General features: G+C 35.3%; 1 protein-coding gene across 1 annotated transcript in view; it reads right to left on the bottom strand.

Annotated features, from left to right (window-relative positions):
* The window catches only part of CPXM2 (carboxypeptidase X, M14 family member 2), a 294,314-nt gene that overhangs the window by 514 nt on the left and 280,369 nt on the right, over positions 1 to 13,431 (bottom strand). The gene's annotated exons all lie outside the window — the stretch shown is intronic.

Here is a 13,431-nt window from a genome sequence, read left to right as displayed (position 1 = left end):
GATTTTTCTTCTGCAAGCAGGTATATGTGTGTAAATGATAAAATGGTAAATGTGGCTTCAGTATAGCCAGCCCAGTTCTTTTTCCTTATTCATTTGGATTCATTAAGTGCTTCAAGATTAACTATTTCTTTTGAGGACATCCAGAAATAGAACTTCTCAAAGTGGTATTTACTGCTTTGACAGGGGGAGGAGGGAAGTTTTGCAAACAGCACCAGGTTATAATACTGGACTTATATAAGACACCTGCACTTAAGATCTAGCTCCATCCTCTCTCTGTAGATAGATAGCCTTAAGAAAGTTATCTTTTCTCAGATTCTCAAATGTTTATATCTATAAATGGGGAGGAGTACAAACCCTGTACTACATACATGATAGGTAAAAAGCTCTTTGTAAAACAAAAAGCATTAAGATACATATAATGCAATTTGCATTATATATAATTATGTAACATATAATAACATAAAATAATGTATTATATTAAAGTGTTATATTAATGAAAGCTATATTATTAAAGAAAAATGAGCTTTTCTTATCAAGAACTCAAAGTAAACACTCTAATTAAGGGTTTGGTGTGGACTACAGTAAAATTTTTAAGAATATAGAAACAAAATTAAGAAGCCTATAACATAGATTGTAATACTTGAGTGTATTTGAAAGCATAGATTTCAAAGATTTAGTAAAGAGAAATCTCCACTGGATCATCATTCAGGTGCTTCCTTCTAACCACAGGTGTCTCTTGGGGTGCTGTTCTGAGCACTCTTCTTTCTACACTATTTCACTTTGGTGATTGTCATCAACTCCTTTGGATTTAATTACTATGATGATGATTTTCAGATTTATCTATCCTGCCCCAACCTCCATGCTGACCTCTAATCTCATACCTCTATCTGCCTTTCAGACCTTTTGAATTGGATGTCCAGTTAGATATTTTAAACTCAACATGTCCCAAACTGAACTTAGTATTTCTCTCCTAAACCATCCTTCCTCCCATTCCTAGCTTATCTATTATGTTCAAGGGTAATATTATCTTTACAATCCCTCAGGCTCAAAACCCATGTGTCAGTCACAACTCCTCAGTATTTCTCCCCCCACCCCCACATCAAATATGTTATCAAGGCCTGTTGGTTTCACCACTGAAACATCTCTCAAATGTGCCCCCTTCTCTTTTCTAACACTTGTCACCTAGTGTAGACCCTTATCTGCTCATGAATAGATTATTGCATTACACAATTTTTATTATGGATCGGCTTGCTTCAAGTCTCTCCCCATTGCAATTCATTCACCATTCAGCAATTAAAATTATTTTTCTAAAGTGCAGATCTAATCTTATCGTTATCTTATTCAAGAAATTCCAGTGGTTCCCTATTAGCTTTAGGATCAAATACAAAATCTTCTGTTCGGTGTCCAAAGACTTTAAACCAACTCCATCTTTCTGGCCATTTCCCCAATCTTCTTACACCTTAACCCCTCCACCCCCTACCAATTATTCTTGGATCTAGTGATACTGGCCTACTTGCTATCCCATGGTCAATATACTCTATCTCTAGATTCTAGGAATTTCTTTGGTTGTTCTCCATGCCTAAAATGCTCTCTGAAATGATAACCCTTTCCTTTCCTTTCCTTCCTTCCTTCCTTCCTTCCTTCCTTCCTTCCTTCCTTCCTTCCTTCCTTCCTTCCTTCCTTCCTTCCTTCCTTCCTTCCTTCCTTTCTTTCTTTCTTTCTTTCTTTCTTTCTTTCTTTCTTTCTTTCTTTCTTTCTTTCTTTCTTTCTTTCTTTCTTTCTTTCTTTCTTTCTTTCTTTCTTTCTTTCTTTCTTTCTTTCTTTCTTTCTTTCTTTCTTTCTTTCTTTCTTTCTTTCTTTCTTTCTTTCTTTCTTTCTTTCTCTCTCTCTCTCTTTCTTTCTCTCTTTTCCTTTCCTCTTCTTTTTTCTTTTTCTGATTACATACACAAATATATACATGTAGTAGCATTTTCTAGTAAGAGAAATAGTCCTCTAGAGGATTTAGTAGAATTGAGGTCCCCCCTCTCCCCAGTTTCTTCTTCCAATTCTACTACTGATTGGCTATGGGTCTTGGAGGTTAAATGAATTTTAATTCTTTGTGCTTCAGTTTCTCCATCTGGAAAAGAAATATAACTATATCTGGTCTTCTTATATCACAGGCATTTTTATTATGAGGATAAAATGAGATGATGGAGAGAAAATGCTTTTTGCAAAACTAAAGTGCTTGTCAAAGGTTATTGCAACCTGGGACACAACATATCCATCTCTTATTCAGTTCTGTAACATTCTCTTAACATTTTCTCTACGAATTAGGAGAACCTGATTCAAAATGCTCCAGGGTAGGCTGGAAAACCAAGTGACATTATTAATTATCTTTTTTTTAAGCTGAATAGCACAATAGAAAAAAAAACTATGGTCTGTAAAATAGACTTGTATTCTAGACTCAGCTCTGCCACTTATCAACTTTATGACTTTAGGCAGTCAGGTCACAAACATTTTAAGCCTCAGCTTCCTCACAAATAAAATAGGGATAATAATTAGAGTGCTGATCTAACATGCTAAGATGAATATAAGTTTCTTATGAAATTATATATTTGAAAGTGCATATATGTAAATCATATGTATGTGATTATTGTGGCCATATTTCTTTTCTACTTCTTCCAAAAATCATACAAAAGGAGTCTAACTCAATTAAGCAAAACTGCAAAGTAGTAAAAAGGACCTCCAAAATGTGAACAGTACACAATAAAATAATAATAAAATTTATTTTAAAAAATGAATACCTAGAATATGCAGGGAAATAATGAATATGTAAAAATGATGGGGAAATAGTGCTTCCATACCTCAAACTATATTATGAAGTGGCAGTCCTCAAAATTGTCTAGTATTAGTTAAATGTGAGGTAGATCAATGGAATATACTAGGGAGATGGACTTTAAATTTGCTGTAACAAGAAATATGTGGGACTTCCCACCCAAGCAAAGGAAGTAAATGGTTTCTAATTAAAAGGACTGTTGCAAGCAAATTGCCCTGAGTGAGCCCTTTCCTTCTGGATCCAGTCCTCTTGGGATCTCAAGGATGTAGGCAGGGTTTCTCATTTTCAGTTCTTGCCAGTTGAAGTTGAAATCTTGCCTTCTGCCAGCTTCTTTTTACCTCCTCTCTGCTTCTCTGCCTCCCAGAATAATATCTGTCTCCAAACTTGCTCCTTGATAAACAATCTTGATTCTTACTTACTTACCACTGAATGGGCAAAGGACTCTGTCAGTGAAAAAGTATCATTAGCACTTTGGTTTCAAATCTTCAAAGAGAAAAATCACTTTTTAATGCAGATAGAAAGCTCTCCATCTAACAACAGGATTTCTTTTCATTATCCTCTTGCTCCAAGAAGAGGTGAACTTAGGGGACCCAGGCTAAATCACATTATGCAATATCACAATATCCTTCCCTCCACACACATATAGGCACATGTAAATATACATATATATTTATTTTATATCCCTGTGCCATATTCCTTTTCTTATGCAGATCCATACTTTCTCTAAAATTTTTTGAGTTGACTGGGACATGATGAAGTTAAATAACTTACTTCCTTTACATGCATTTGGTCCATCTTTGAATCTCTAAGAACCCCTGATCTACTAGTGTCAGGGCAGGTTAAATGAATGAGTTAGCTCAGAGAGTGAGTGGTAGCTAGTCTCTATGGGAGATGCTACCCTAGTGGCTTCAAGAGAAGTAAGCTTCAAGAAGAAGAAATTAGAAAGAGGGAAAGGCTTTTGGAGAAAAAAAATCAACTCTGTTGCAGATTGCTGATTGTGAGATGCCCTTTTTATTTTTCAGACTAGCTATTTGCTTTCTTTATTTCAAGTGATTATTAATCAACTCTATGGAAACTGAGAACCTGGAATCTTAAATTTAATTTTAATGCTATTTTCTCATAGCTACATTTGCATCTTGATAGATTCTGGCCATCTATTCTCTCCACCTGAAATGCCCATGGACTTGGGGAGAGGAAAATGACCTTCTGCTGATGGTTCACCCAGAACTGAGTCACCATCAGTAATTCTAATAACATTTATATGATGCTTTTAGGTTTGTAGAGCCATTTAACTAATTTCTTATTTGATCTTTACACAGAACCTTGTAAGAGGTGCTGTCATCATTTCCATTTTGCAGAGACCCAACACTTGTGGATTATGATGTGGATAAATGGGGGGATGGGAAATGGTACTTCAGAGTTCAGAACAGCCTTGTGTTGATAGTTCTTTATGTAGTCTAGAATAATAATAGTCTCTTTGAATGCCGAAACTGGAACATTGCTTTGAGATCACCTAGTTCAACTATCTAGGTGGCACAGAAGAGAGAGTGCTAGAATATAATACAATACAGTCAATTGTGAATTTCAAAACTACTCAACCCTGTTCAAACCATTCTTTAGAGGATGGGATTTAGCTATTTCCTGATCAATAACAATAGAGATACTTGGAATGACAGAATCAGGTCTTGGAAACTACAATCTCCACCCTAATCAGGGTAATAGGATTTAGGCTGCAGCAAAGCTCAAGATTTAATTATTTGAGAATATGACCTTCAACAGACATGTGCAAGGGGGACAGACCTCTGGGGGGTCCTGGGTTAAGCTAGAGCCACCATTGGCACAGGGGAGACACAGGAAGTGAGGTAGAGGACAGCTGAGGAGACTTCCTGTGTGAAGGAGAGGTGGTTGTTGGAGCCTGGTGCTTGGAGTGGAGGCCCTCAGACTGTTTCTCCATTTTGGTCACATGAGTGATAGGGACTGATCTCTTTTCTTTGCCTCGGCTATCCAAGGCCTTGGGTCTTTGGCCCAGCCTAAGCAGAGGGGGTATTTAAGCCCTATTCCCTTCTCCCCCCCCCTCTCTCTCTCTCTCTCTTTCTAATACCTTTCTTCCTCCTGTTAGTAATTAAAAAAGAAAACTCCATAAAAGGTTGACTGCTGACTTGAGTTTTCATTTAGGAATTACATAGCTGAATTCCTTGGTGACCTTAAATTAATATATATTAGTCTTTTAATATGATTTCCATTATACACAATACAACACAATACAATACAATATAATATAATGATATAATGTAATATAATGTAACAATATAATTTAATATAATGATATATCATAACATAACATTGTAATATAATACAATTATAATATAAGATATTTGTTAAGTGCTTTTTAGCCCTTAAAGCAGTTTATAAATGATGACGAAGATGGTGATGATCCGAAGATATTTTGTTTGGCAAAGAAAATGAGTCTAGAGAGAAAATGATTCACCTAAGCTCATATGAGTTAGTGGCAGAACTGAATTTTGTATCCTGGTCTACCAATTTCAAATCCAATATTGTTTCCACTATATCACACATTTCCTTTGCCTCTGGAAAGGAATATCCTTCCATCTCTCTGCTCTGATTTCTGGCTTCCCCCTCCATTCTTAAACACAGGACTACCTATATCTTCATTAGAAGGATACTTCTCAAGTAGCTGATAAACTCACAAACTGAGGTTAGTAGTATTCAAAAGATGAATTAAGAATAGCCTTTTTGGCCCCAGAATGTTTCACCTAGTGACACAGCTAGAAGTCACTGAGCTATATTATTCCCTTTAGGGGCAGAGGGAGAAGTTTCCACCCAATGAATACACATGGACAGATTGATTCAATTAAGTTCAGCAGCAACAAGATCAAATGAGAACAAAAACAGCAGTTCTGAGGGAGATGAATGACTAATGGGTGGATTATTAGTTCAATAATTCAGGTCATCATTATCTCCAGCCAGGATTATTACAGGACTCCAGCTTTCTGCCTCTAGCCTCACCCTTCAAGCTCTTCTATTAGGCTGCTGTCAGATCAACATTCTGGCCATGCAGTTTTGATTAAGTTACCCTCATGCCCCAAATCATCCAATTGCGTCCACATTCCAAACTTCCTTGTCTAGCATTCAAGGCCCTCTATCATCTACCTTTCTAGGCTTTTCTTGTACTATTTCCCCTTATTCTGCCATGTAAGTATAATTAAATAATTTACACAATCATGGAAATTCCAGGTATTTTTTTTAAACCCTTACCTTCCATTTCAGAATCAGTTCTGTGTATTGGTTCCATGGCAGAAGTGTGGTTAGGGCTAGGCAACAGGGGTTAAGTGACTTGTTTTAGGGTCACACAGCTGGGAAGTATCTGAGGTCAGATTTAAATTCAGGATCTCCCATATTTAGGACTGTCTCTCAATCCACTGAGCTACTCAGATGCCCCCTAGATATTTCAACTAAATCAAGGAGGGAGCGGAAAAGATTGAGGACCCATTAGTATTACACAAATGTCAATCAAATCAGATTATTTGTCATCTTTTGTTGCTGCCTGCCCCAGAAATTATTTATTTTTATATGTATTCTGTATTTGAGAAGCAGGTGTGCTATATTGGGTAGAGAGATAGCCATGGAAGTGGGTGGAGGTTTGGTGGAAGGGAGGAAGAAAAGAAACTTATCTAATGCCTACTATGTGCCAGGAACTATGCAACATTCTTTAAAAATATCAACTCATCTGATTCTCACAATGCTGTGAGATTAGTACTCTCATTATCTTCATTTTACAGAGATGAAACTGAGGCAAACTGAGGTTAAGTGATTTTTCTCATGGTCACACAGCTAGTAAGTTATCTGAGAATGGATTTGAACTCATGTCTTACTGACTCCAGGTAGACACCTAGATGGAATACTGTTGTGCTATAGAAATGATAAGTGTGGTGATTTCAGAAAAAGCTGAAAAGAAATGCAGGAACTGATGCAGAGTAAAATAGTCAGAACTGGGAGAACATTGTACACAGTAACATCAATATTGTACGATGATCAACTGTGAAAACTTCGCTATTTTCAGCAATGCAATGACCTGGGACAATCCTGGAAGACATGATGGAAGACATCCTGGAAGAAATGGCCTTATCCCTTAACTTCAGGGTCACTTTGAAGATCATTTCCATCCCTTGACCTTCCCAAGAAGGACACGTGCCTTTTTTTTAGTTGGCATAGAGATAGTGATGAGCTAAGAAGAAGATAGATAAGCTGAAGTTGAGCCATCTTGGCTCAGTTGAAGAAGAAGCAAGGGTCTTCTATTCCCACTTACCTATTCCCTTTCTTGATTTACTATAATTATTAAACTACTTGACAAATAGAAGATCATAGTCTGTTTCATATTGAAGGGAGAACGAAGAAAAAGAGGCTGGGGGTTAAGCTAGCCCTTAGTCTAGGCTATACAATGAAAGCCAACAGTGAAAGTCTGCCCACCAGAAAAGGGGGACTTTTTCTAGGGTTCAACTACCAGTCAAGCCTTGAGGAGTAAACTCCATTATTCCCTAGAAGTCACTCAAAACACTGACTGGTCGTTAAATTCTTAACCTAATCCTTACCCAGGGGTACCTCTCTTATGGGTTGAGTGAGAGGAAATTAAAAAGATAGTCTCTCAGCCCCAGTGGGTACCTCTGTCCCTTCTCCTCCTCTCTTCCTCATTACAACCTCTCCTTTTTACCTCACCAGTCTCCATATTCCCTCTGTCCCTTAAACTCCTCCATTCCCTGTTACCAACCCTTCTTATCCCCTGTACCTTGTTCCATCTTTATACTCTATCGATTAAATTACTGGTCTAGTTCCAATCCTTGTCTACAAGGAATATAAGCTACCACACCCAGTGAGGTAGCCAAATAGTCAGTAGAAAGTAATGATTCAGGCTCAAATTAAGTCATTTTTTTCTTGTCTTTCTTTGGTATCGGCTCTAATTCTTGGTCCAAGATAATTAATTTGGCTTTAGAAAATTCATTTTAAAACTTAAAAAAATTGTTTTCAAGGATTTTGACCAAAACTTCACTTAGGAACTGGGTGGAGGCTGAGAAAAAGGCATTTTTATAATCCTTTTAGATTTACATGTGAATGAAACTTGGGACAAAAACAGAAAATCAGGCCAAATAAGCAGGATCACAAAGAGTTCTACTATTTTCACATTCTTTTCTCTGTTATGTCCATTTACTCAAAATAAATAAATAAATGGTCTTTGTCTTTTGCACTTAGCCTAGTACAAAAGTATTCCTTCTTATTAAAATATTGTTAAATATGATAAAAAAAATGAAAGGAAGATGATGGGGCAAGTTCACTTGCCACTAATAACATTCATGTTTAACTTTTCCAGGACAAACATTCTTTTCAGACCTTTTTATACTTTAAATCAGAATTCAGTGTAAGAGTCATCATGACACTGTTAAAAAATTCTAAAACAAAAAATTATTAATGACCTAAAAATAAGGAGAAAAACAAATACAATGGCAGAAATGTTCTCTTATACTTATAGTATTTTTCCTCCTTCATTTCTCCATCTAACATCAAGAGAAAAAGGTTTCCAGCTGTTACAAAAGTTTCTCAATAAATTGACAGGACTTAGGGAATATTGGGAGTGATTTGACCTTTTTTTGTGCCACCATAAAAACTTAGAAGACAAACAATTGATACTAAATTCAGTGGAATCTTTCTTCCACATGTGTTTGATGGCTCCTCAAAATCAGCAGGCACCAACTCCTTGATTAATCTCTTTGAGATGGTGCTATTTCCTAGGGGTCATTTAGTGTCAAACACAGTAACAGTGTCACCGAAATTACTGGTTATGGTAACTGGAAACTGGTAGCTATTGCCAGGCAAATATCCTTTCTGAGTGCTTTTATGTAGCTATCTTTAAAATACACTATTGTACAGAAGCTGCTTGATTTTTAAAAATAGGCATGGCTATTTCTTCATTTATATAGACATCCTATCAGTTTGTCCAACCTTCTCATTTTAGGTATTTTATTTTAAATGTTTTTTTGACACCTTTTATTTTTACATCATATACATTAATGAAAACACCTTGTGTTATTTGCTTTCCCAAATGAGCTTTATTTTATAAAGAGAAGAGGAAAATAGTTTATGTAACCAATGGACATTTTGATGACCTCTAATAATCATGTAAAATAGATCCATGATATCTCATCTCTCTAATGAAAGTAGGGAGGTCCATTTTCATCGTTGTTATTCCATAGCATTCAGTTTCATTGGATTTGCCTTTCAAGTTATCTTGTGGTCATTTCATATATTGTTTTCTTGTTTCTCCATCAGTTGATAGTCATATGAATTGCTCCTGCATTCCTTACATTCATTATTTCAAACATTTTGGTAATTATTTCTGTTTTGACCTTGTTGAAAAATATATGCTTGGTGATGCGATTTCTGTTTGGATATTGTAAGTCACTTTTTAAACTTTTTATTTTCCTTTCTCACACAATTCTAATTTGTTTTCCAGAATGGATGGACTAATTCATATATATAGCAGCAAGGTATCTCTTTGTGTTTTCCTACAGTCTTTTCAACTTTGATTAGTTTGATGAATATGAGGTAAAACTGCAGAATTTCATTAATTTATATTTCTTAGTGATTTACAACAAACTTTTATATGATTTTTGTTTATTTTCATTTTTTTGAGAAATGATTGAATCTGAGTCTAATATTTATGTTCACCTTATATATTTCAGATATCAGACTCTTAGAGTGATTTGATGCACTTTCTCACCAAATCAGTCTACTTTCTTATCTCATATTGCTTTTATTTATACAAAAACTTCTCTTTTTAATATAACCAAAATATTCTGTTTTACATTTTATAACCTCCTCTGCTTAATACAATAATTGGTACATAGAAAGTATAGATGTTTCATGTATCCTTTTATCTTTGGTCTCATGGTGGATAAAGAATTCTTCCAATACCCAGACTTAGAAAAGGCATTTCTATCCATTTTTCTCTAGATTAAAAAAAAATCATGTCACTTTCTGTATTTGTTACTTATACATTTGGAACTTAATTATGGTATATTTGGTATGATGCATGTCTATGGTTATTATTTTTTTTGCCAGACTATTTCCAATTGATGCAGCACTTCTTGTCAATTAGGGAATCTTCCATAGAAGTTGATATCCTTGGATTTATTAAACTATTTGCTTTTCATTTCAATTGTTTCCAATTTTTGCTTATAAAAAAAGTTCCATTGACCTATGTATCAAGCTTTTAAACTAGTACTAAATAGTTTTTGATCCAACTAAGGAAACCAACTCAATGGCATTTAAACATAACATATAAAAATAAGAAGAAAAATTAAGAACTATAAAAATTACTATAATGAACTGTTTTCATCATCAAGAACAGTGGAATTACCACTTGGACCCAAAGATCACAGTTCTGGATGAGCTTATAGGGGATGATGTTGGTGGAATTGGTGTTGAGGAAAGCAAAGACAAGTAAAGAAGCTAGATTATGGACCAACTGTATATAGATAAATTTGTGCAAAAGGGAAACAATTGTTAGAATGTTATGGGACTGATATGAAAGTTATCTGAAGGAATTAAAGATTACAGAAATATGCACATAATATAGTTTTCTTCAACCTCTATTTTAACCATATGTGAATTTTTCTGTTTCAAGTGTTTCTTATTATAAAAAAAGATATGTTGAATTCTGATTTGTAATTTAATTTTCTCTCTTTTTATGTTTTATGGGTTAGTTCATTCAATTTGCATTCAAAGTTTTTATTGTTACTTTTCTATTTCCCTTCTATTTCTCTTTTATACTTTACTTCTCTTTGTTCCATCTTCCTCCTCACCCCTTTGCCCCAAATACTGGTGTTGTAAGAAGATATGCTTTCAATACTAGTTATCAATATTTCATTCAATTAACTTTTGCTTCATCACATATTTTTTTTCTCCTCACTCAGTCCTAGATCATAGGTTCTAGTTCTTCTTTATTTCTTTGTATTTCTCCCTCACAATACATCTTCTGAAAATAGTCTTTCTTTTTTTATGACTTATGTCTCCCTGAATATACCATTCCTCTTAATCTTCTTCCCTCTTTTTGCCCCTTCCTGATTCCACATTGTGTACTTCTAAGTCAAATTTGTGTGTGTGTGTGTGTGTGTGTGTGTGTGTGTGTGTGTGTATGAACGTGTCTTTATGTGTTTATTCAACCCTCCTTTGTCCAGTTAGGATAAAAGTGATGTTCATGAGTAAACCCTTGCCCCCACTTCTTCCTCTATGCTTATTTTGACATCCCAGACACCTCAGTTATTTCAGATAAAGTTTTACCCTGTTTCTTCCTCTTTCTTCCCAAATATATTCTTTTTCTCATAATATCATAAAAATATAACAAGTCTGCCCCCAGGATTCCTTTCTTATGCTTCATTTATGCTTCTTAATGACATTAGGATCTTGAGGTAAAATTTTGTTGCTTTCCTCACAATGAGTACAAATACTTCATCATCATAGTCCCTTCTGAATGATCAAATGTATTTATTTTTCAACATGTTTCTTGACCTTTTGTGTTTTCAATGAAAATACTCAGATCTATTTACTACATCGCGGATACTTGGGAGGCAGTCAAGATGGTCAAGATGGTGGAGTGGAGGAATAGAAAGTCCAAATATTTCTGAAAACCTCCTTCAACCAACTTTAAAATAAAGCTTCAAAAAATAGTAGAGTGTCAGAAACAACAAAATGATGTGGTTAAGCGATTTGCTTATAGAAGACAACTTAGAAGGTAGAGAGAGAAGTTCTATTTCATAGAGGTGAGAAGGGAGCATGGTCTACAATAAAGTTGCATCAAGGAACTCTCATAGGCCAACAGCAAGGGCCCCTACCCCAGCTGCTTGAGGTTCTGAATCTGGGCCTAGACCAGAAGAAAGAGCCTAAGACTCCGCCTAATCCACCAGCAGAGCATCTCAATGTCTATATCCTCAAACTCTAAGCCCCAGAAAAAAAACCCAGGGTGTCCTGAACCCCAGAGCAATTCTGCAGTGAGGCCCTGCCCCTCAGCACAAGGCAATCCACAGTGCTCCTGACAAGTACAAGCCTATGGTAAGGCCCCTGAGCATAAGTACAAGCTGCCTTTGATGCCCTGACTCCTGAGAGTATGTCAGGCCCTGTAAGCCAATGGTAAGCCCAGAGGGAAACTGAACCAGCAGTGGGAGGCAGTCTCCAGAGCTTTTAGCCCACAGGCTATCATACTACCTTATAAGAACTGAAATTTTCAGACACTCAGATCAGAGGGTAGTTTCAAGAAAATACTGAAGTTTAAGAGAGTTCCTCTTCTGCCCTGAGAACAGAACCCACCTTTAAGATAAAAATACAAGACAAGAAAAAGGTTAGGAAAATGAGCAAACAGCCTATATAACCATAGAAAAGTATTAGAGAAACAAGGAAGAGCAAGGCACAAACTCAAAAGGGGACAATAAGATCAAAGCAACTACAAGAAAATCTTTAAAGAAAACTATACAATTGTCTCAGGCTTTGGAAGAGTTTAAAAAAGATTTCAAAAATCAAATAAGAGAAGCAGAGGGAAATGGGGAAAAGAAATAAAAGTATGCAAGAAGAAAAAGACAAAATTGACCTCATATGTAAAGAAAAGGCATCAACTGAAAAGAATTCTTAAAAGGAAGAACTGGTCAAATGGAAAAAGAAGCATTAAAATCCATTGAATAAATGAGTTTCTAAAAAAATGAAGTTGGCCAAATTGAAAAGGAGATTTAAAAGCTCATTACAGAAAACAATTTCCTAAAAATTAGACATAGGCAAGAGAAACCTAATCACACTGTAAGACTTCAAGAAATAATAGAACAAAAACCAAAAGAATGAAAAAAATGGAAGAAAATCAGAAATATCTTATTGTAAAAACAGCTAACATGGAAAATACATCCAGGTAGAAAATTAAAAAATGATTGGACTAGATAAAATCTATGATTATAAAAAAGCCTACATATTATATCACTGGACCTGAAAAAAGAGACAAGACTTGAGAAAATCGTATAAAGGTAAACAGAAAGGAGAAACTTAAGGGATTCAGTAAAATCAAACTGATTATATTGCTGTATTTGTTATGATACTTATATTTCAATAATTTTACCATTTTAGGGCAATTAAAAGGAATATACATAGATGGAGGATACAAGAATAAGTTGACTCTGATGACAAGATATAAAAAAATGAGGGGTAAAAAAGAGGATTGGACTGACAGAAAAGGGAAGGAAAAGGTTTCATGGGCTAAATTATCTTTCCTGAAGAGATGTGAAAAATCTATTTCAATGGAGAGGAGGATAAGGGTAATGAAAAGCAATGCTTAAACATTACTCTCATCAGAATTGACTCAGAAAGGGAATAACATCCATATTCAATTGGATATAGAAATGTAATTTACCTTAAGGGATGTAGGATGGGAATAAGAAAAAGAAGTGTTTAATTGAGGGGAGGGTATTTGGGAGTGGTGGTGGTTAGAACAAAACACTTGTGAGGACAAACAATGTGAAAGAGAGAAACAGCAGGATCAAAAGGGAGAAATGAGATAGAAGAGATATACA

Source organism: Monodelphis domestica, chromosome 1, assembly GCF_027887165.1.
Source record: "Monodelphis domestica isolate mMonDom1 chromosome 1, mMonDom1.pri, whole genome shotgun sequence".
Lineage (NCBI taxonomy): Eukaryota > Metazoa > Chordata > Mammalia > Didelphimorphia > Didelphidae > Monodelphis > Monodelphis domestica.
Note: the sequence above shows the minus strand (reverse complement) of the source record. Positions and strands in the feature narration are given on the sequence as shown.